We start from the raw sequence: 24,060 nt of genomic DNA, 5'->3' as shown, positions 1-24,060 counted from the left end.
TTTATGTCTGAAAATATTGAGATCTGTTAAGTTTTTTATATGGTATATATGGAGAAGGAACGTACAGGATGTGAATCCCCCCCACTTGGTTGTCCGTGTTCTCCTACAGCATGTGTTGCTCTAGAATTACAACAACATTCCCCTGTTCTGTCATTAGCAATGTGTTCATCTTAGATAGTTTACCTGGAAATAGCTTCTATTTTATATAGGACCAAACTCCTTCCATAGCTGCTCAGATCAACCGGGCACAGCGTAAATGTTATGTCCGGGCACACATACCTGAGGCCTTGAGACTGGTACTGCTGGGATCGTGGCAGCTTTCCAGGATCTGGACTCTGGACATTTAGGCTGGATACCTCCTGGATATATCATTTCCCAGTTTTGTTCTGTGCCGTGTATATGTTCTCTCCCTCATTCAGTTTCTATGGAATCATTATTTTGTAATATATTTTAAGCATTTCCGAGGGGTGGGGAATCTGCTGAGAGCTTTTTGCAGTTGTGCAAATGTGTACTCTAATAAATCCTCCCTCCTTCAGAGCGCAGGCACACGGGAGTATTAGGAATGGCATTGATTTCCCTGAGAGACGCCCGCTCTGTCTCTTTCACTATGTTTCCAGGCCATAGCAGGGGCCTCCCATGGAGATGAAGCACTGTCAGCCTGGCTGTTAATTAGGCGTTGGGGGAAATGTTGGCTGATGGCTTTTAGCGGCCGCACTGGAGCCCCTGGGCCAGTTTGCTGCAATGAATCAGCGCGGTCCTCTTTTAGAGCGGGTTCCACATCTAAATGCACACCTGGAATTTTACACTCCGGGCTCCAACGCAAATAATGATACTGATGTGAATTCTGTTTTTTACTTTCTAATAAGAGATGGAGCACACCTGACTCCTTACAGATGTTTCAGAGGGGACAGTTCAAGCTACGCCGCCTGTTAATGCTGACTCTTCATTTCTTTTTGACCAAAGAAATGTCTGTGTTCCAGGTGCTTGTCGTATGGAGATGAAAATAAGCTCTTATCCAGAAGGACAAAAGCTGGCTGTCTAGTGCCACCTATTGGATGGTTCCCCTATAGGTCAATGTCTAGGCCTATAAACAGAACTCGAAACAATGACTTTGGGTATAAGCTGAAACCAGAATCTTTTCCATACAAAAAAGATACCCATCCAAGGACAGCTTTTTTGGGGGGAGGGAATTCTTCGCAGTACTGCTTAGACTGTCTGAGAGCCCTTTGATGTGGGTCAAGGAGAATAAAGTTTCTCTGTGTGGATATAACCCACTTGGCATAGGGACAGAGTCCTATAGTCCCGGCCGTGCTCCCTGGAAAAAAGGTGGACAAAAGCTGTCTTTCTGGTGCCACCAATATCCAAGGCAAGTTCCCAGTATTGCAGAATCATTGTGGCTCCTTGTACAATAGGGTGTACATTAAATGAATCCTGTATTGGAAATCTTTGTCACATGTGCATCTTCAGTGATGTCTCGCCCCACAATAGGCTGATACTTATTATCACCTTTTAGCTTGTGTGTGGTAGAGGTGAGAGGTCAACTCATTATCATCATAGAGCAGGGTTACAATGAAAGGTAAAGTTATGTGTGCAAAGCACTTTTAGGCAGAATTTGGTGTGTTTTCCGTGCCGAATGCCATAAAAAGAAATACTTAAAATATGTGTCCTATTGATTTAAATAGTTCACCATAGTTTATCAGATGTCACTTCTTGCTGGGAGGCCACACATAAATTATGTGCAGCTGCAAACCAAAGTCAGAAATCCCGCGATCAGAATTGTGCCGTTGTTTTCCGACAATAAATACACAATCGATTTGTCCATCGTGTGAACCTCTTTTATACAAACTTGAGGCAAACTTTTTTCACAAACCACATTTTGCTAAAATATGTAAACAAATTTAAAAATGTAAAAAAACTGTAAATTATTAAAAACGTGTACATTTTAGCACAGATAAACCATTACCAGTTTGGCTTTTCCTACTCTCGGACTGCCAGAATATGTGGCAGATTTATTGAGGCCTGGGTCATTTTTATTTATTTATTAAAGAAGGTGTATAAAATGCCATCAATTCTTCCATTGTATGTCTAAATCTACATGAGAGCTTGGTATGAGATTGATTGTGGATACGTTTTGCGTTTTTCTTCGAATGACTGTCACTTATAGAATACAGCCTTTCATCTATACAGCAGATGTAGTCCTAACCTGGTCCTGATGATGTTTTATAATGGCTTTCAAAAGTTATGTTCTATAACAAATATTTCAGGGACACTTGATAACTTGATGGTGAGATTATAGGCGGCATCTGCTGGGAGTGGCATTGTATGCAGGGGTATTTCAGTTTGTGATGTGATATGTGTGACTAATCTGGGTGTGTGGAGTGTTATGTAGGGATAATCCTTGGATTGTGGTGTTTGATTCAGGTGAGCTCAGGGAAAGAGTGGTATGCTATACATGTAGATCAAGAGAGTGCTGATATACAGGAGAAATGCTGAGAGTGTGGCATGGGGTAACTGGGATAGTGATATGGTCTGGAGGGGTAACCCTGAGAGTGTGGCATGGTATATAGGATAAATACTGATTGTGGGATAACTGGGACTGTCATATGGTCTGGAGGGGTAATCCTGAGAGTGCTATGGTATCTATGAGAAATTATGAGCATGGGGTAACTGGATAGTGATATGGTCTGGAGGGGTAATCCTGAGAGTGTGGTATGGCATGTAGGATAAATACTGAGTGTGGGATAACTGGGACTGTCATATGGCCTGGAGGGGTAATCCTGAGAGTGTGGTATGGTATCTAGGATAAATAATGAGCATGGGCTAACTAGATAGTCATATGGTCTGGAGGGGTAATCCTGAGAGAGTGGTATGGTATGTAGGATAAATACTGAGTGTGGGATAACTGGGATAGTGATATGGTCTGGAGGGGTAATCCTGAGAGAGTGGTGTGGTATGTAGGATAAATACTGAGTGTGGGATAACTGGGACTGTCGTATGGCCTGGAGGGCTAATGCTGAGAGTGTGGCATAGTATTTAGGAGAAATAATAAGTGTGGGATAACTGGGACTGTCGTATGGTCTGGAGGGGTAATGCTGAGAGTGTGGCATAGTATTTAGGAGAAATAATAAGTGTGGGATAACTGGGACTGTCGTATGGTCTGGAGGGGTAATGCTGAGAGTGTGGCATAGTATTTAGAAGAAATAATGAGTGTGGGATAACTGGGATAGTGATATGGTCTGGAGGGGTAATCCTGAGAGTGTGGTATGGTATCTAGGATAAATAATGAGCATGGGGTAACTAGATAGTCATATGGTCTGGAGGGGTAATCCTGAGAGAGTGGTGTGGTATGTAGGATAAATACTGAGTGCAGGATAACTGGGATAGTGATATGGTCTGGAGGGCTAATCCTGAGAAATTAGTATGGTGTGCAGATGTTAGTGTGTGTCCTCCCTCCCTACATTTCAGGAGCACACTGAGACATTATGGGACAGATCCACTTTTTCATAAATGTCTACATTTTAAATTCACACATTAGGGTAGGTTCACATCTCCATTTATCGGATCCGGCAGCTGTGTCAGCAGAGAACAGCCTTCTGGAGTTCACTGGATCCGGACTAGCCAGAAACTGCTGTTCATTGCTGCATCCCATTGACTATAATGGGATCTGGTGGGGATTTTGACACTTTTCGGTGAAATGCTGGCATTTGGTGGCTCGTTCCCTGCCAGATTCCAATTTAGTCAGTAGGGTCCTGCATTGAATGGCAGTATCTGGCTAGGCCAGAACAGATAAAGTAGGTGAGGTGGAGCGTGATTTTTTTCTTTCGTTTTTTTATTACTGGATTAAAAACAAATTGTAAATTCTGCATAAATCTCATTGGGGAGGGCGGTTCTTGCTAAGTTTTGCTATGGGGTCCTATAATATCTGTGATGGCCCCTGCATAACGTTTGTAAATTTTTGAAAAATATAGTAAATTTATTCATGTGAAATTCTATTGATTGGTTCCAAAAGTGGGACATTTCAAATGGAAATTAGGATAGAGGCTTCTAATGTGTATATATAGGGATTATTTCTCTAAAAGAGGGACAGTTTGAAGGTAAAGGTATGGGCAGTACGTACGGTAGGCGTAATCATAGCTACCAGTAGAGGTAATTCTGGCTTGAGAGCTCTATGCAGTGACATTACATAACATATGGGGTCACGATAAGACTGATCAGAACATATTACTATTATGTTCTGATCAGGGGCAAGGACTAACAAGATAACCTTCCAGTCATTGATCATGTAAAAATGAATGTAATGCAACATAATCTACGCTGCAAAAAAAAAAAAAAAAAAAAAAGCCACATGTTCTAGAATTATGTATTTGGGGTAGCATTTTACGTGATCTGCTTATTTTGGCCTGGTCCACATTTACCTGTTTATTCTGGCGGATCATTCACAGGACATTGCTTATTTCTTTCACATTCCTGCACTAAAGAATTGGAGCCTTTTCCATCAGAGCCTTGCTCTTAATCTAGATAATCTTGTGTGAATTCCTGTGTGGTTATTAGTAATAGTACGGTATGGGTAGGTTGGTCAGATTTTGGCGTTGCTGAAAGTCGCTATGCCTGTGGTATACGTAGAGGAGCTGAATGTGAAGCCTCTGCCAGGGGATCATAATTTGTAATGTGTGTTGACAGAGCGTTGTTACATTGCTGGTTTCAGCAGCTTTGCTTACACTGGGGAGGGATCACACAAAGCCAAACGTCTGCATCCTGAGCCTCTCTATACCATGCGCAAACCTCCTGACACCACGCTGTATGTGCTGACCTCATTCAGCTCCTGGCAACCGAGGAGTTTGCTATGGCTCCAGTCTTCAAGTCTTCACCTTTAGAGGTCTGTGTAGAAAATACGCTCAGAATGAGCTCCACCGGGACCCTGCCAGAAAAGGCAACTGCAAGCACCGAGCTCATTGAAATGACTGCCAATATTTTTTTTGCTTGGGCCATGGCTGTGAATGGCATTCATCTGTTTGTGGAAACTTTTCATGTGGTCGTAATGAGTACTAATGGTTCTGGAAATGTTCATGATTTTTATTGTTGTCATAACTTTTGGTGCTTTTTGAAGAGCAGTCAGGGATTTGGATGCTGAAGGCCAAACTCATTCCACAGGACATGTGGCTGCTGCTGGTCATGCTTGTGGGGTGCAGTGGTGAATGGCACAATCGTATCTTTTACTAGTGCTTTAATGTCTAAAATCATAAGAAACAGCTAATGATGATGTCCTTTCTATATCGGGGTACACCAGATGGGTATATACAAGTACCTATAAACTATAGCAGGTGCTACCAGGCATTTGCAATGAGTACCATTCTGTTTGATTACAACTGTGTTCAATCACAGCCTAACAGGACTGTATCACCTATATTTTATACCAATTAATATCAGATTCTGATGCATTTTCCTTTTTATCCAATCTGCTTTTATTTTCCAAGTGTATAGTTATTCTATACTGTTTTCTGTACAAGATTAGATGCTTTACAGCGGCCACTGAGATGACTAACTGACTTTTATGGGAGAGTTGTCTATGAATGCTCTGTGACCCATGAAGAGGTCATTGTGCAGGGAGGGGAAGGAGCTGAGCTGTGACCATCACATCATGTGAATGATGTGATGCTGTTATTTATAAAGAGGTGCAACCTGCCATTACAGTCCTGCCTGTGATGATAATTGATTGATGCTGAGATGTGATTTTCTACAGAACACGGACTGTCAACCTATTACGAGGCTCAGTAAAAACTGCAAGATTTTAGAATTTGTTTTGAATAAAGACTGTGACTTGGTATATGTAAAAGAGAACAAAAATGTTAAATATCTTTTAACATAACTTTATTTACCAGTAGGTCATTTTCTAGGGTTGAACACTCCTTCCAGTGTGGGACCAGGTATGATTAGCTTATTGCCCCAGGTCCTGCTCCTGGTACTCCAGCAAACAGCTGAAACTGTAGCCAACATGGTCCGCTTTGCAATAATTTAAGTGAAATGTATCAAATGTTGCACAATGTTTGATAAATTTGGTGAATCTTTAAGTCTAACACATCTGTCTTGAGATTTTACGCCACTTTCTATGGCACCCCTTTTCTGGAGTAAGACCGAGACAATTTGTGGGATTTTTCAAGGAGTTTCAGTTGATAAAGAAGTGAAACTAAATACCATAGCTAACCATGCCCGATGACCCATCCACATTTCAAAAATGGAGCGAGTTATGTAAAAATGCAAAATATCGCTAAATGCTTGCACAAATAAGCCCAAAGAGTCACAAAGCCTGACTTTGCAAATTTTTGAAACCAGAATTCTGAAATGCAGGGCTTGATAAATTCTCCTCATTTCATGTAGTTCACAGCATAGACTATTGTTGTTTTTGTCTTGATAGGTGGATGGAATAGTCATCAAAGCATCAACTTCTATCATCTCCCAGTCGACTAAGAAGTTCACAGAAATCTCCCCCAGATCTTCTGCTTTCGGTGACACTCTGCACGGTACGGAGCATTATTCTACAAATGAATTCACCAGCAATGCCATATTCATTTTACCGTTGATGGATATTTCATAATTTTGATTTTGGTAAGACTAGAGGTTGAGCATCTATTTCTTAGATGTTTGGACATTGTCCACCCCTGCAGGAAGTAGACATAGTCCATCATAGCTGCCAGTGAGATAGTGTAGAGGTGGTAGAAGAGGTGTAGCATTATTAAAGGAATTGACTGGTTTGGAGGACCCATTTTCACATAAGCTATTAGAGAATTCAGAGTTAATAGAGAAAGTTCTCCTTTTCACCCACATCTATTAGCTGGAGCAGAGAGTGGTATCTCTCACTCTGTAGGATCCCGCATTTCCTGCAGTTCCTGAAATGCACCAAAAAGGCTTAGAACCTTAAAACATGCAGATGTCCTAGAGCCATTCTATTCCCGTACTTTAGTTAAGCATATTATGTGTAGAAAATCATTAGAATTGTATGGTAGAAATGTGAAGGAACTATGAGAATAGGCTTCCTGTGTGAACTCCTTGTCAGTGAGTCTTTGTCATGACACCATCTTTATGATTAAGATCAGACGAGAGTTCATTCTAAGACACAATGAAGATCGGTACATTTACATTCACTTGTCGTATCTCTGAAGCGAGAATTCTGCATTATCAGCGCTTCTCTGATTCATCTACACTGGTCTAATGTCTTTCCAAGGAACCTAAACACTCTATGACTTTTAATACGCAAAGTACTTTTTTTTGGATTACAATGAGCCTCTTATCTGCATACAGGGAGAACGTACAGCTCCACTGACCACTCTTTAATGGTGGCCCCTCTTCAAGCTTCAGTTGCCAAAGGACAACTGAGAGGTGAATCCCCTTTTGGGCAATATGGGACTGGTTTCAGCTCACTGATAATGATTTGCTGTAAAAGATATAGAGCTAAAAAAGGTGCAAAAATATAATTTCAATATAGTTTCTCATCAGACTTTATTTAAAGCAAAAGTTTAAATAGTACAGAATATGGTGCACACAAAATTTAACGTCCCAGCTCAGACCTGCATATAGTAGCACCTATAGTTGTGTATCTTTGCCTGGAAATAATGCAGATAATTAAATGCATCTATAAGGTTATGTTTACACATTGTGGATATGCTTTAGATTTTCAGCCACAGAATTGCATATAGAAAATCTGCAGCGCATTACAGTACCAGCAAAGTGGATGCAATTTTAGCTAATTAGCAGATTTTAAATTAGTGAAAATCAGTGACAAATCTGCAAGTAACACATGTGGATTTTGCAGCGGATTTGTAAGCATATTTTGCGTCAGAACAATGGCAAATCCAAAATCGGAAAATGCGCCTTTTTGCAGCCTTGTGCGGCCCACTTTGTTCCAAGAGTCTCATCTTCTGGTCACTGTCACTACACAGGGTCATGTTTGGTGTTTCTTAGTGTTTCTTCCTCAAGGCACTCATTACAATGAATGTAGAAATCGGCTTGTACGTTTTTTACAGACCTCAGTAACATGAGCGTTCCATCTATTCCTGCCTAGACTCTGTACATTGATGTGATTAAATGCCATGAAATTACCAAAGTTGATGAGAACAGTTTATACATGTATATGGGCTCAGCTGCTCAAAGCACCTCTGTATCACATGTATTATTTCTGTCTGCTGAGAACAAGGCTGAATATCTTCTTTTATACATCTACTGATCTGCTTTACCACATGGAACTTATATATCACTGTACCATAGCAGACAGAACACTGTGGGACAGATGGATCAATACTGTCGCAGAAAATTTTGGTGCTATGACTTAGCGTAACCTTAAAAATAAGTCTTCACCTTTTTGTTTTCTTAAATCTAAATACAGTAGCTCAAAAGTTTGATGCTGTTTTATTACATAATATATTTTTATAAGGGGTCAAACCTTTGTTTTTCTGGCACAGAGTTCCAAATCCCTTTCACACAGCTAACAGTATGTGATAAAATTCTGACTGCTTCCAGCCACCACTAGGGGGAGAACACTGAAATTTGCACCCATGTAGGTGAAATTAAAAAAAAATATATATTAGATATTTACTGGCTCTGTTCACCTCTGTGCTGGAGACTCCCTCAGGAGCTTCCATCTCAGATTTTGGCACATTTGACTAAAGAAACAGTGCTGATTTATTACATAATATATTTTTATAGAGGTTGGACCGTTGTTTTTCTGGCACAGAGTTCCAAATCCCCTTCACATAGCTAATACACGTACCTCATAAAATTATGACTGCTTCCAGCCACCACTAGGGGAAGCAGACTTCCATTTGGACTTAAGTACATTTATATATATATATATATATATATATATAGATATCTAGATATATATAGATATTAGATATTAACTGGCTCTATTCACATTTGTCCTGGAGGCTCCATCAGCAGTTGCAGCATTTAGTGTTTTCTGGTGAACCCACAGACGCCATGACGGAGCCGGTAGATCCCATTATAAGTCAATGCACAAGAAGGACAGAGGGTCGCTCCCTAAGTGCAGTATGTTTGGAAACTGTATACACAATTATAACTAGTCAAAAAGCGTGCAATAACCTGATAGGGTTGTCATGGATGAGCACAACTCTATGTAACACTTGGTGGCAGGGATCAACCGATCTAGCCACCGCTTTGTGTGGGGATGTCATCTGTCATTTGTTCATTGGGCAGAGCGCTGAATATATCAGATGCAATTGATCCAGTTCCAACAGGAATCCTGATTATTCCCAGGGTGGGCACTGATTTGATCCACAGTGATATAAATCTCTTATATATATAAAAAATGAGTTTCGGTCTGTCTGTCTGTCTAGACCAGTGGTTCTCAACCTTTCTAAAGCCGTGACCCCTTAATACAGTTCCTCATGTTGTGGTGACCCCCAACCATTACATTTTTTTCCTTGCTACGTCATAACTAATTTTGCTACTGTTATGAATTGTAATGTAAATACCTGATATGCAGGATGTATTTTTATTGCTACAAATTGAACATAATTAAAGCAGAGTAATTAATCACAAAGACATCCACAGATCCCCCCCTAAACAGTGCCATCCACAGATCCCCCCTAAACAGTGCCATCCACAGATCCCCCTCCCCTAAACAGTGCCATCCACAGATCTCCCCCCTAAACAGTGCCATCCACAGATCCCTCCTCCCCTAAACAGTGCCATCCACAGATCCCCCCTCCCCTAAACAGTGCCATCCACAGATCTCCCCCTAAACAGTGCCATCCACAGATCCCCCCCTAAACAGTGCCATCCACAGATCCTCCCTAAACAGTGCCATCCACAGATCCCCCCTCCCCTAAACAGTGCCATCCACAGATCTCCCCCTAAACAGTGCCATCCACAGATCCCCCTAAACAGTGCCATCCACAGATCCCCCTAAACAGTGCCATCCACAGATCCCCCCTAAACAGTGCCATCCACAGATCCCCCCTAAACAGTGCCATCCACAGATCCCCCCTCCCCTAAACAGTGCCATCCACAGATCTCCCCCCTAAACAGTGCCATCCACAGATCCCCCCAAAACAGTGCCATCCACAGACCCCCCCTAAACAGTGCCATCCACAGATCCCCCTAAACAGTGCCATCCACAGATCCCCCCTCCCCTAAACAGTGCCATCCACAGATCTCCCCCTAAACAGTGCCATCCACAGATCCCCCTAAACAGTGCCATCCACAGATCCCCCTAAACAGTGCCATCCACAGATCCTCCCTAAACAGTGCCATCCACAGATCCCCCCTAAACAGTGCCATCCACAGATCCCCCCTCCCCTAAACAGTGCCATCCACAGATCTCCCCCTAAACAGTGCCATCCACAGATCCCCCCTAAACAGTGCTATCCACAGATCCCCCCCTAAACAGTGCCATCCACAGATCCCCCCTAAACAGTGCCATCCACAGATCCCCCCTAAACAGTGGCATACACAGATCCCCCCTCCCCTAAACAGTGCCATGATGGCACTGTTTAGGGGAGGGGGGATCTGTGGATGGCACTGTTTAGGGGGGGATCTGTGGATGGCACTGTTTAGGGGGGATTGAACATAATTAAAGCAGAGTAATTAATCACAAAGACATCCACAGATCCCCCCCTAAACAGTGCAATCCACAGATCCCCCCTAAACAGTGCCATCCACAGATCCCCCTCCCCTAAACAGTGCCATCCACAGATCTCCCCCTAAACAGTGCCATCCACACATCCCTCCTCCCCTAAACAGTGCCATCCACAGATCCCCCCTCCCCTAAACAGTGCCATCCACAGATCTCCCCCGTAAACAGTGCCATCCACAGATCCCCCCCTAAACAGTGCCATCCACAGATCCCCCCTAAACAGTGCCATCCACAGATCCCCCCTCCCCTAAACAGTGCCATCCACAGATCTCCCCCTAAACAGTGCCATCCACAGATCCCCCTAAACAGTGCCATCCACAGATCCCCCTAAACAGTGCCATCCACAGATCCCCCTAAACAGTGCCATCCACAGATCCTCCCTAAACAGTGCCATCCACAGATCCCCCCTAAACAGTGCCATCCACAGATCCCCCCTCCCCTAAACAGTGCCATCCACAGATCTCCCCCCTAAACAGTGCCATCCACAGATCTCCCCCCTAAACATGCCATCCACAGATCCCCCCTAAACAGTGCCATCCACAGATCCCCCCTAAACAGTGCCATCCACAGATCCCCCCTAAACAGTGCCATCCACAGATCCCCCCTAAACAGTGCCATCCACAGATCCCCCCTAAACAGTGCCATCCACAGATCCCCCCTCCCCTAAACAGTGCCATGATGGCACTGTTTAGGGGAGGGGGGATCTGTGGATGGCACTGTTTAGGGGGGGATCTGTGGATGGAACTGTTTAGGGGGGGATCTGTGGATGGCACTGTTTAGGGGGATCTGTGGATGGCACTGTTTAGGGGGAGATCTGTGGATGGCACTGTTTAGGGGAGGGGGATCTGTGGATGGCACTGTAGGCGGATCTGTGGATGGCACTGCCATCCACAGATCCCCCTACAGTGCCATCCACAGATCTCCCTCCCCGACGCTCACAGCAGTATATTTATAAACTAATCAGTAACTACTTTAACTTTAATCATTGCTCATTGCTGAGCTCTTTACTTGGATTATAATTTATTTGGATATGGGATATCTTACTTTGTCTTAGCTCCGGTAATAGCAGGCAGTGCGGGGGGCGGCGCTCACTCACTGACGTCACGTGCCTGCGCCGCCTAGTGGGAGGAGCAGGCGCGTGACGTCAGTGAGTGAGCGCCGCCCCCCGCACTGCCTGCTATTACCGGAGCTAAGACAAAGTAAGATATCCCATATCCAAATAAATTATAATCCAAGTAAAGAGCTCAGCAATGAGCAATGATTAAAGTTAAAGTAGTTACTGATTAGTTTATAAATATACTGCTGTGAGCGGCGTGGCCCTGTATATTCTAATCCCCAGGCAAGCGTCCCTGTCACCATGGGAACGCCTGGGGGTTAGAATATACCATCGGATTTGAGTTTTTACGATCTCACTGAGCTCGTAAAACTCAGATCCGATGGTATATTCTAACCCCCAGGCAAGCGTCTCCGTCACCATGGGAACGCCTGGGGGTTAGAATATACCATCGGATCTTCTGAGTCACTCAGCCGCAAAACAAGCACCAGCTCTGCTTGGCCCCGGGCCAGCTCGGGGCCCCAACCAGCTCGGGGCCCCAAGCAATTGCTTGTTTTGCCTGTCTGTTAGCGACGGGCCTGGACCCACAATAGGTAGCCTCAGGCGACCCCCCGGAAAGGGCCGATCGACCCCCAAAGAGGTCGCGACCCCTAGATTGAGAACCGCTGGTCTAGACGTTCTTTATGCGCGACCAAGCGACTGGACCGATCTTCACCAAATTTGGCACACAGGTACATCAGGTGTCCGGGAAGGTTTTAGCTCTTTAGGCCGTACCGTTCCTGAGATATTCCCCAAAAAATGACCTGCATTAGCCAATAGAAGCCAACAAGCCTTTCACTTAAACGGAACCTGTCATCAACTTTATGCTGACCGTACCGAGGGCAGTATAAAGTAGTGACAGAAATGCTGATTTCAGCGGTGTGTCACACATCAGCTAAAAGTAAGTGGTTGCCGAGAACCAGCATCATAATCATAGCAGCCCAGGCCTTGAAAAGAATCAAATCTACCTGAGAAGAGTCCTGGTTATTCATGAATTCCTGCTCTCCCCGACCACCTTCTGATGACTGACAGTCTTCTACCTAGTTTTCTCCCTTTCTCTCTAGCAGAGAACTGCCAATCATCACCAGATGGGCTGGGAGAGCAGGAGATTATAATAACCATGACTCTTCTCAGGTAGATTTGACTCTTTTCAAGGTCTGGGCTGCAATGATTATGATGCTGGTTCTCGGCAACCACTTACTTTAAGCTCATGAGTGACACACCGCTGAAATCAGCATTTCTGTCACTACTTTATACTGCCCTCGGTACGGTCAGCATAAAGTTGATGACAGGTTCCCTTTAAATCCGAACTGCCATTTACATGGTCACATGTCCCTTATTAGCCAATAGAAGCTCGCAGGTCCTACTCCAGGTTGCCATAACAACGGATCACAGTTTTTAGCAGGTCGCAGGTCCTTAAATATTCAGTCATATGACTTATGGTGGCACAACTACACTGCTACATGCATGGGGTGCAGGGGCCACTATTAAACGGACGGGCGCTGTGGAGTTCACTGTTCAAAGGGCGGGCACTGTGGAGGTCACTGTTAAAGGGGCAGGCACTGTGGAAGTCACTGTTAAGGGGGTGGTCACTGTTAAAGGGGTGGCCACTATGAAGGTCACTGTTAAAGGGGTGTTCAATATTAAAGGGGCGGGCACTGTGGAGGTCACTGTTAAAGGGGTGGTTAATGTTAAAGGGGCGGGCACTGTGGAGGTCGCTATTAAAGGGGTGGGCACTATGGAGACCACTGTTAAAGGGGCGGGCACTGTGGAGGTCACTGTTAAAAGGGCAGTCACTGTTAAAGGGGTGGGCACTGTAAACATCACTGTGAAAGGGGCGGTCACTATTAAAGGGACAGGCAATGTGGAGGTCACTGTTAAAGGGGCAGGCACTGTGGAGGTCACTGTTAAAGGGGTGGGTACTGTGGAGGTCACTGTTAAAGGGGCGGCCACTATGAAGGTCACTGTTAAAGAGGTGGTCAATGTTAAAGGGGCGGGCACTGTGAAGGTCACTGTTAAAGGGGTGGTCACTGTTAAAGGGGCGGGCACTGTGAAGGTCAGTGTTAAAGGGGCAACCACTGTGGAGGTCAATGTTAAAGGGGCAGCCACACGTTTCGCAAAAAACAAGGTAATGGGAAAGAAGGGGGTGAACTTTGTCTCTGCATGTAGGGGTATGAAGAGGCTATATCCCATCATTTCTATATGTGCCCCTAGATACACGAATATGTTATGTAAACTTTCATTAGTATGACATCAGTGATCCTTCTACATGATTATTTCTGAAAAGGTGGGTGGAGAAGGACATGATCCTGAGATATTTCCCTCCCCCACCCCACCCCACCCCCGTCTCACATTTCTCGGCACTGAGCTTGCCCGTTATTTGACGATTAGGCACACATTAAACACAATACCACATGATCTGCTGCCAAAAAAAGGGGAAAAAAAACTTAACAGGGACAATTATTGCTAATGTTATTCGCTCACCAAAATCGTATTCCGCGTTTCATAAAGTGGGAACATGTTTTCTGCGTCCGCAGAGTATTTATTAGTAAGTGCTGTAAACCTCGCTCTCGTTTAATTTTAACACAGTGGACTGGGCCTGACTTAAACTCTACTGAAATAAAAGCAACTTCTTCCACTTTTTATGGACAGGACTTTCATTTCGAACTCGAGGCCCAAAGCGAGTTAATGTTTTCTATAAAGGAGCGCGTTTCAAGCGCTGCCAGAATCAGCCTATATATTTCGATTCTGGCTTACAATGCTTTAATGAGCTCTGTCAAATTTGATTGGCAATAAAGTTACTGCATTAAAACGTTTATTAAAAAAAAAAGTCAATTACTTTTTTTATTATTTTTGTTTTATGTGCGTTTCAATAGGAGAAGGCCGGGATGACGGGGCAGTCATTTCCTTTCACTTACAATTGGTGCTTTAACCTGGGACCAGCATTTACTGTAGATCCGGAGATGTTTTATCTGCTATGGCAGCTGACGTCTTGGGGCCAAGTGAAATAGCAATAGCACAATGCCGTCAAGCACAGATCATATAGACAAAATCATATACAATTACTATTTTTGAAACATTTATTTAGTGGAAAGTACGGTAAGTAGATTCTGTGTTTTCTGCTGACAGCAGATAGGAAACACTCACCCCGCTCGCCTTGGCTGGTACATCATAATAGTTTGGGGTAGGTTTATTAATGTTTTAATGCCACTTTTATGGAGCATGCCATAGTTGTGGCCAGGGTCATAGCTATAGGGGGTGCAGAGGTAGCAATCGCTACTGTGCCCAAGAGTCTGAGGCGGTCCAAAGACCCTAATTTGCAACTTTCTGTGCTTCTCGTCACTATTCTACAGATGGGGCTTAGTGGGAGAGGCGGAGCCTCTGCAGTCCGCCGTATTTGCTATAATTTACACCAGATATTGGTGTAGTTTACAGCTCAAGTCTACGCCAGCCCCTAGTTCTATAGATTTGGGTTTCTGGAGCACAGATGCACCTAATTTATTAATATTCATCTGAAATTAGGAACAAGACTGGCATAGGAAACGCCAGTCTTGATTAATCTCCCCCTTTGTTTTCATTATTACTACCCTCTATTACAAACTCCCCAGATCTCCACTGTGTGATTATTGATTGTACGCCATTATATTGTAACTGCACCAAATTCAAATCCGATACCTTTCCATTGACATTTCTACTTATTTTATAGTTGCAATCAGCAAGCTACATCCATAGCCATGCCCCTTTGTAAAACCACCAGCAACATAGTTTTTTTTTACAGCAGCCTCTAGATGTTTAAGGGGTAATCCCACAAAAAGTATTCCTATGTAATGAATAAGGTATTTCAAATATACATGCAATAAAAATATTGTTTGTGTTTTTATGTATAATCCTTTTTTCTCTCTGGTAGCGCCCCCTGCTGTTTATTATTCTGGTCCACCCTCTCTTGCATTCAGAGGTGGACTAACATGCTGCCTTCCCCTCCTGTCAGTGCTGAGTAATTATCTTATAACAAGTCAGCACAGATACCTTTCATTTATTCATCTCTACCTCTAAATTTATAGAAATATATAGCTATATCTCTCTCTAGACAGTGGAGAAATAAACTGTGGGGGCATTACAAACCATACATATCTCTAGGACTATATATGAGGAACTGTTTTGTATTTAGTAGGGTAAGAGGTTAACAAGAGCTACCTGCAATGCATCCTGGCTTGACTGTCTCATGTGAGCTGCTGCCTACCCACAGAAAGGTAAGAAAGTCCCCCAAGGTGAAAATGCCGTATTTTTTGCTTTATAAGACGCACTTTTTCCCCCCTTCCTTTCTGGGGCCGTGGGCGCACTGTCCTGACCACGTACAGCGTCAGGACGTAGTGCGCGCACTATGACCCGACACTGCACGCAGTCAGATGACCGTGCAGAGCCGGCCAGAGAAGACGGGAGCATGACTTCTAAAGAGACCGCCGGATCCAGAGTGGAGTAGGGGAGGTGAGAGAAGTTTTTTTATTTTAAGGTCTGATGGGGTTCTAGTATGAGGCGTCTGAAATGGAGGGCTGATATGAGGACTAAAGAAGGTCTGATGGGCATCTGACGAGGGTCTAATATAAAGGAAGGTCTCATGTAATGTCCTGATGTGGGGGTCTCATGTAATGTCCTGATATGGGGGTCTGATGTGATATCCTGTTATAGGGTTTGATGCAATGTCTTGGGAGTCAGATCTGAGGATTTGATATGGGGTTCTGATCTGAAGCTCTGATATGGGGGTCTGATGAAAAATATATTTTTCTTATTTTCCTCCTTTAAAACCTGGGGTGCGTCTTATCAACAGGTGCGTCTTATAAAGCGAAAAATATGGTAAATAGGTAAGGCTAGTTTCATATCTGCAAGACAGCTCTACTGCAGACAACAGCCTGCTGGAGTTCTCTGGATCCGGCATTGCCCGATAGTGCCGCCTGCCCACCGAATCCATTGACTAATAGGATCCTGCAGCGATCTGGCCGCTCCCCGGTAAATATGCAGAGAATCGACCAGACAAAAACCTCTGTACGCAACACGTTTTTGTGCGGCCGATTCCTAGCATTCACTGCCGTAACAGCCAGCAGAAGTGAAACTAGCCTAAGATTTATAATTTGTAATATAACCCCAACTTTTTTGTGGTGTTTTTTTTTTTCACTTCTGTTGCTTTTTTTGCTAATCACAGCATGTTCTGGGTATAGCGCGTTTTTGCTCCATTTCTGGCATTTTTTTGTGCCATAGACATCCATTGTTTTTTTTTTTGTCCGTCTAGAAAAAATGAATGTGTTTTTGTTTTTTTTGGCCTTTCTATTTTCATAGAGATGTACAGAGACAATTACATTAGAGGTGGGTACATAGTTTCCTGCTTAACCCTTTCATGACCAAAGGTCATTGATGCCCCAGTGTCCAGGTCAAAATTTACAAATCTGACATGCGTCACTTTAAGTGGTAATAGCTTTGGAACACTTTTACTTATCCACGCCATTCTGAGATTGTTTTCTCGTGACACATTGTACTTCATGACAGTCATAAATTTGAGTCAATATATATCACCTTTATTTATGAAAAAATCCCAAATTTACCAAAAATAAATAAAAATTAGCAATTTTCTAAATTTCAATTTCTCTGCTTCTAAAACAGAAAGTGATACCTCATAAAATATTTATTACATAACATTCCCCATATGTCTACTTTATGTTGGCATCATTTTGGAAATGTTATTTTATTTTTTTAGGACGTTACAAGGCTTAGAAGTTTAGAAGCAATTCTTAAAATTTTTAAGAAAATTTCCAAAACCCACTTTTTAAGGACTAGTTCAGGTCTGAAGTCACTTTGTGGGGCCTATATAGTAGATACCCCCATAAATGACCCCATTGTAGAAACTAGACCCCTCAAGTTACTTAAAACCAATTTTACAAACGTTATTAACCCTTTAGGTGTTCCACAAGAATTAAAGGAAAATGGAGAGGAAATTTCTAAATTTCACTTTTTTAGCAGATTTTCTATTTTATTACATTTTTTTCTTTAACACATTAAGAATTAACAGCCAAACAAAACTCAATATTTATTACTCTGATTCTGCGGTTTACAGAAACACCCAACATGTGGTCGTAAACTGATGTAAGGGCGCACGGCAGGGCGCAGAAGGAAAGGAACACCGTATGGTTTTTGGAAGGCAGATTTTGCTGGATTGGTTTTCTGAACGCCATATGTTTTTTATTTTTCTACCGATCGTCTTGTGCAGGGGCTCATTTTTTGAAGAAAGAGTTGAGGTTTTTATTGGTACCATTTTTGGGTACATAGGATTTTTTGATCATTCATTATTACACTTTATGGGACAAGGTGGCCAAAAAATTGGCTGTTTTGGAACCTTTTTTTTTTTTTTTTTTTTTTACAGCGTTCATCTGAGGGGTTAGGTCTTGTGACAGTTTTATAGAGCAGATCGTTACGGACGTGGCAATACCTAATATGTATACTTTTTCTTATTTATTTAAGTTTTACACAATAATAGCATTTCTGAAACCAAAAAAATGATGTTTTAGTGTCTCTATAGTCTGAGAGCCATAGCTTTTTTATTTTTTGGGCGATTGTCTTAAATATGGGCTTTTTTTTGCGGGATGAGGTAACGGTTTGATTGGTACTATTTTGGGGTATATACGCCTTTTTTGATCGCTTGCTGTTGCACTTTTTGTGATGTAAGGTGACAAAAATGGCTTATTTTTTTACACCGTTTTTATTTTTTATGGTGTTTATTGGACGGGGTTGATGATGTGATATATTTATGGAGATGGTCGCTACGGACGCGGTGACACCTAATATGTGTGGTTTTTGTTAGTTTTTTTGTGTTTTTTTTTTATAGGAAAAGGATTTTTTTTTTTTACATTTTTATTTATTTATTTTTACTTTTATTATTTTCAATTTTTTTTTTATCAGTACCCTCTTGGATCTTGAAGATCCAGTGGGGCTGATGGTTGTACTATACTTTGCAATGCTTTTGCATTGCAAAGTATAATACAATCAGATGCCTGTAGGTGGCAGCACCGGACGCCTATGCCATGGCAACCGGACGCCTTTGCAAAGCGTCCGGTTGCCATGGCAACCATCGGGCGCTGCAATCGCAGCAGCCCTGATGGTTGAGAGAGAGGGAGCCCCCTCCCTCTATTAACCCCATGGATGCCGCTACTGCGGCATCTATGCGGTTACAGCAGTGTCAGCATAGAGCTGACACACGCTGCTGATGGCGGCGGCTCAGGAATGGAGCCGCCGCCATCACACACAGAAGGGGGACCGCATCGGGGGCAGCATTTTACTTATAACAGATCGGGGCAGGAGGGGGCGGACGCATCGGGGGCAGGGGGCAGCATTTTACTTATTACAGATGGCGGCAGGAGGGGGCGGACGCATCGGGGGCAGGGCGCAGCATTTTATTTATTACAGATCGGGGCAGGAGGGGGCGGACCGCATCGGGGGCAGGGTAAGAAGAAGGACAAGAAGGGGGCACAGATCGGGGGCTTCAGGACACATTACCGATTTCAGGCTGTGATCTGCAGAGCGCAGATCAGAGCCTGAAACCGGCATTTTAACACTGCCGCGATCCGATTGGTTAGTCTGCACAGACTAACCAATCGGATCGATTGCCGGCAAGGGGCCACTCTGATTGGCCCCTTGCTGGCATTACTAGACTGTATGCTGTCCGTGACAGCAGCAGGGCTCGGGCAGAAGCTTTAATCCAAGCGCTTTGCAGCGCTTGGATTAAAGAGCTGGCTTGACGTCTATACACGTGATAGCTGCACGGGGTATGTGCAGCTATCACGTATATATACAGATTGCGGTCGTGAAGAGGTTAAAAATGGCCAGCATGCAAAAAGAAAAAAAATTATACAAAAAATGTATGCACTAAAACACACCAATTATAAAAATGCCACACAAATGCAACAAAAAAGCTACAAAAAACGTATGTAACAAAAACTAAAAAAGATGTGTGTTATTGAGACCTTAAACCATATTTTAACCTAGATCTGACCCATTTTTACTCATACAGATAGTCTTCCAAATGTTTAAGTGTAATTTTCACGTTTTATGTCTGGTCCAATCTATTTAATCAGCCTGAAAGAAGCCATTAGGTCATCTGGGTGATTCATTCTTTTTGCCAGGTGAACGTCTGCTCATTAGGAAGTGACATTACACAGCTTGGAAAAAAAACGACTTTAAAGTTTGTAACAGTGGTGATGGAAAAACGTTTAAGAAGCTTTTTGTTAATGACAGTTCACAGAATCTATTCTACACCTCTGGATCAATCTTTCCAAATACTGGCTTCCAGATTTCCACAGCGTTGGTGTTTATTTCTTGTGGAGATTTCATGCCAAACCCATGTGATAACTGAATGGAGCCAGAGTATCTGCCTGCAAGATCGGAAAATGTCACCACAATGTCACATGGTGATAATATGAATTTTGAACAATGTGACCGAAAAATAAATCTATAATAATAATAATTATTATTATATTAAAATTATAGTGTAGTGTTCTAGATGTGTTTGGAAGCTTGTTTTGCTGGTGAAAAATGGAATGTGGATTGTAGTTTTTTTTTTTTATGTAGCACCACATTGCAGTTTTCCAGCACTGTGCACTCTGTTGCCATACTTTGGGATGGATATAGGCCTTGGAAGCATTTGTTTTATATGTTTTGAAATCTCCCATTGTATACAATTAATTTATAGGACCACATGGTTAATACAGCCTGACCCACAATGACAAATACCCATTTAAGTACTTTCTATATATAAAAAAAAAGCCATTTTGTCACCTTACATCACAAAAAGTGCAACACCTAGTGATCAAAAAGGCATATGTCCCACAAAATGGTACTAATAAAACAGTCACCTCATCCCGCAAAAAATGAGCCCCTACATAAGAAAATCGCTAATAAAATTAAAAAAACTATAGCTTTGAGTAGTGATGATCGAGCATGCTTGGCCGAACACCAGTTCGGCTCGAGCATCTCGATGCTCGGAACATGGCGGTATTCGGCCGATGCTCGAGACTCCGCCCTGCACATTTCTTGGCTGCTATGCAACCAATAAACGTGCAGGTAAGTACTGCCCTCGCTGTAATGCCATAGCCATGTTGGCTGCTGGCATTACAGTGATTGGCTGGCCAAAACGTGTCATTGGGTGCTGTATAGCACCCGATGACGCATGTTCGGCTCATTCTTAGTCAGGGAGAGCTGTGCTGAGGAAGGGACAGACAGTGTAGGGAGTGATTTAAGAATATTTTTACCACCAAAACTTTTCAGAGACCCAAAAGTTCTTTTAAGGACTATTGTGTGTGGCAGCAGCAATCTATATTTTTAGTGCAACCTGCGCTAAGTTGTTAAAACTTTACAGACCCAAAAGTCCCTCTAAGAACTATTGTGTGTGGCAGTAATATCTATTTTTATTGCATTCTGCGCTAAATAGCGTACAATAGTTAGGCTGCTGCAGACAGCGACATTAGCTGCGCCACATCTCCAGTGTAAAGTGTGCGCATACCAAAAAAAATCTGGGACATCCAGTGACCTTTTTCCGTAGACGGTGTCCGCTGCGGACAGTGACATTAGCTGCGGGACATCTCCAGTGTAAAGTGTGGACATCCAAAAAATATCAGTGACGTACATTGTGGTTTTTTTCTGTAGACGGTGTCTGCTTCTGACAGTGACATAACCAGTGCCACATCTGCAGTGTAACGTGTGCGCTGAAAAAATTTATCTGTGACATAGTGTCCTTTTCCGTAGACTGTGTCCGGTGCGGACAGTGACATTAGCTGCGCCACATCTCCAGTGTAAAGTGTGCGCATCCCAAAAATATCTGACATCCAGTGTACTTTTTCCGTAGACGGTGTCCGCTGCTAACAGTGACATTAGCTGCGCCACATCTCCAGTGTAAAGTGTGTGCATCCAAAAAATATCTGTGACATACAGTGTACTTTGTCAATAGACGGTGTCCGCTTCTGACAGTGACATTACCAGGGCCACATCTGCAGTGTAACGTGTGCGCTTCAAAAATGTATCTGTGACATACAGTATACTATTTTGCGTAAACGCTGCGGACAGTGACATTACCGGTGGTACCGCTCCTGTATAACGTTTCCTCATCCCAAATACCTGTGACATTCCCTGTAATTTTTCATTAGCCGCTGGTGACAGCATTGACATTACCTGCGGGATATCTCCTGTGTGACGTTTCCACATCCCAAATTCCTTTTTAAATTTGTCTGCGCATACACTTCCAAATCCTATGCTACTGTACGTGTGACAGACTTTCAATCATAGATAACATTTAATATAAAGAAGGCGAGCAGTAAGGGACGTGGCAGTGGCCGTGAAGCTGATGGTGCACGCAGAGGCCGTGGCCCTGGGCGCTGTGAAAATGTGCCTGCTGCCAGAGCACAAGAAAAACAATCATCCACGATACCTAGCTTCGTGTCCCAGTTTGCAGGGCGGCGCAGGACACCACTCTTGAAGTCAGACCAGTGCAACCAGGTGGTCAGTTGAATTGCAGCAGATAATGCTTCCAGTCGGTTAAGCACCACCCTGTCTTCCACCAAGTCCAGTCTCAGTAGCCAAGAGTCTGCTCAACCCAATCCTCACCCTGATCCTCCTTCCTCCCACCATGGAGAGTCTGGGCAAACAAGTGATCCCACACTCAGATATTCCGAGGAGCTCTTTTCTGCGCCATTCCTTGATTTGGCCCTCTCGCCAAGCACGCTTGAAGATGGACAGATCTTGTGCCCTGATTCCCAAACTCTTGAGCATCCACGATCACAAGAAGATGGCGGTGGGGAATGGCAATTACTGTTTAATGAGGTGGATGATAATGAGACACAGTTGCCAATAACTCAATGGCAATTACTGTCTCAAGAGTTTGATGAAGAGGATGAGACATGGTTGTCAATCACTGAAGTAGTGGTTAGGTCAGGAGGATGAGCAGAGTGAGGAAGTGGAAGAGGAGGTGGTGGACGATGAAATCACTGACCCAACCTGGGAAGGTGAAAAGCCGAGCGAGGACAGCAGTACAGAGGGGGAGAGATCTGCTGCACCGCAACAGGCTGCAAGAGGCAGTGGGGTGGCAAGAGGGAGAAGGCGGGCCACACCAAACAGGCACGCAACTGTTCCACGGAGCACACCTTTGCGGAAATCTCCCTTGCCAAGGGGTAGGTCTTCTGCAGTATGGCGCTTTTTTGAGGAAAGTGCGGACGACAAAAGAATAGTAGTTTGCAACCTGTGCCATACCAAAATGAGCCGGGGCATGAACACTAGTAACTTTACCACCACCAGCATGATCCGCCACATGGCATCCAAGCACCGTAATAAGTGGGACGACCGCCTGGGTCCACAATCTGTGTCCTCTTCCTCTGTGTTACGTGCTGGCCAATCCCCTGTCAAAGGCGCAGACCTGGATGCCTCCCGCCCTGCCCATGGACCTTCGCAAGCACCATCAGTGACCACATCCACTTCCGTGTCCCAGTGTCCTTACCCCAGGCATTTGAACGCAAGTGCAAATACCCAGCCACCCACCCACAGGCCATAGCTCTAAATGCGCAGCTTTCCAAATTATTGGCCCTGGAAATGTTGCCATTTAGGCTTGTGGACACTGAGGCCTTTCGTAGCCTGATGTCGGCGGCCGTCCTGCGTTACGCAGTCCCCAGCCGCCACTATTTTTCAAGGTGTGCCGTGCCCGCCTTACACCAACATGTGTCCCGTAACATCACACGTGCCCTGACCAACGCAGTTACTGGGAAGGTCCACTTAACCACGGACACATGGATAAGTGCATTCGGCCAGGGACGCTACATTTCCCTGACTGCACACTGGGTGAATGTTGTGGAGGCTGGGAGCGAGTCGTACCCTGGGATGGCACAGGTGCCACCGACGCCAAGGATTGCGGGCCCTGCGTCGATCAGGGTTTCCGCCAGCACCTACGTTAGTGGCTTCAAACCCCACTTCTCCTCCTCTGCCTCCTACTCCACTTTCACCTGCGATTTATCTGCGTGCAGCACCAGTCAGTCATCAGTCGGTAGCTGGAAGCAGTGTAGCATTGCAGTGGGGAAGCGGCAACAGGCCGTGCTGAAACTGATATGCTTAAGTGACAAATAGCACACTGCCGCAGAGCTGTGGCAGGGGATAAGAGACCAGACTGAGCTGTGGCTCTCGCCACTCAACCTAGAACCAGGCATGGTTGTGTCTAAAAATAGTTGTAACTTGGTGGCGGCTTTGGAGCTCGGCAAGCTCACACACATCCCATGCCTAGCCCACGTCTTAAACTTAGTGG

General features: G+C 44.0%; 1 protein-coding gene across 4 annotated transcripts in view; it reads left to right on the top strand.

Annotated features, from left to right (window-relative positions):
- The window catches only part of PKNOX2 (PBX/knotted 1 homeobox 2), a 394,029-nt gene that overhangs the window by 239,451 nt on the left and 130,518 nt on the right, over positions 1-24,060 (top strand). For all 4 annotated transcript variants that reach the window (XM_040431114.1, XM_040431111.1, XM_040431113.1 and 1 more), the window contains one exon: positions 6,413-6,518. The gene's annotated coding sequence lies outside the window, so the exon portion shown is untranslated. The remainder of the gene's footprint in view (positions 1-6,412; positions 6,519-24,060) is intronic.

Source organism: Bufo bufo, chromosome 1 (assembly GCF_905171765.1).
Source record: "Bufo bufo chromosome 1, aBufBuf1.1, whole genome shotgun sequence".
NCBI classification, from domain to species: domain Eukaryota; kingdom Metazoa; phylum Chordata; class Amphibia; order Anura; family Bufonidae; genus Bufo; species Bufo bufo.
Note: the sequence above shows the minus strand (reverse complement) of the source record. Positions and strands in the feature narration are given on the sequence as shown.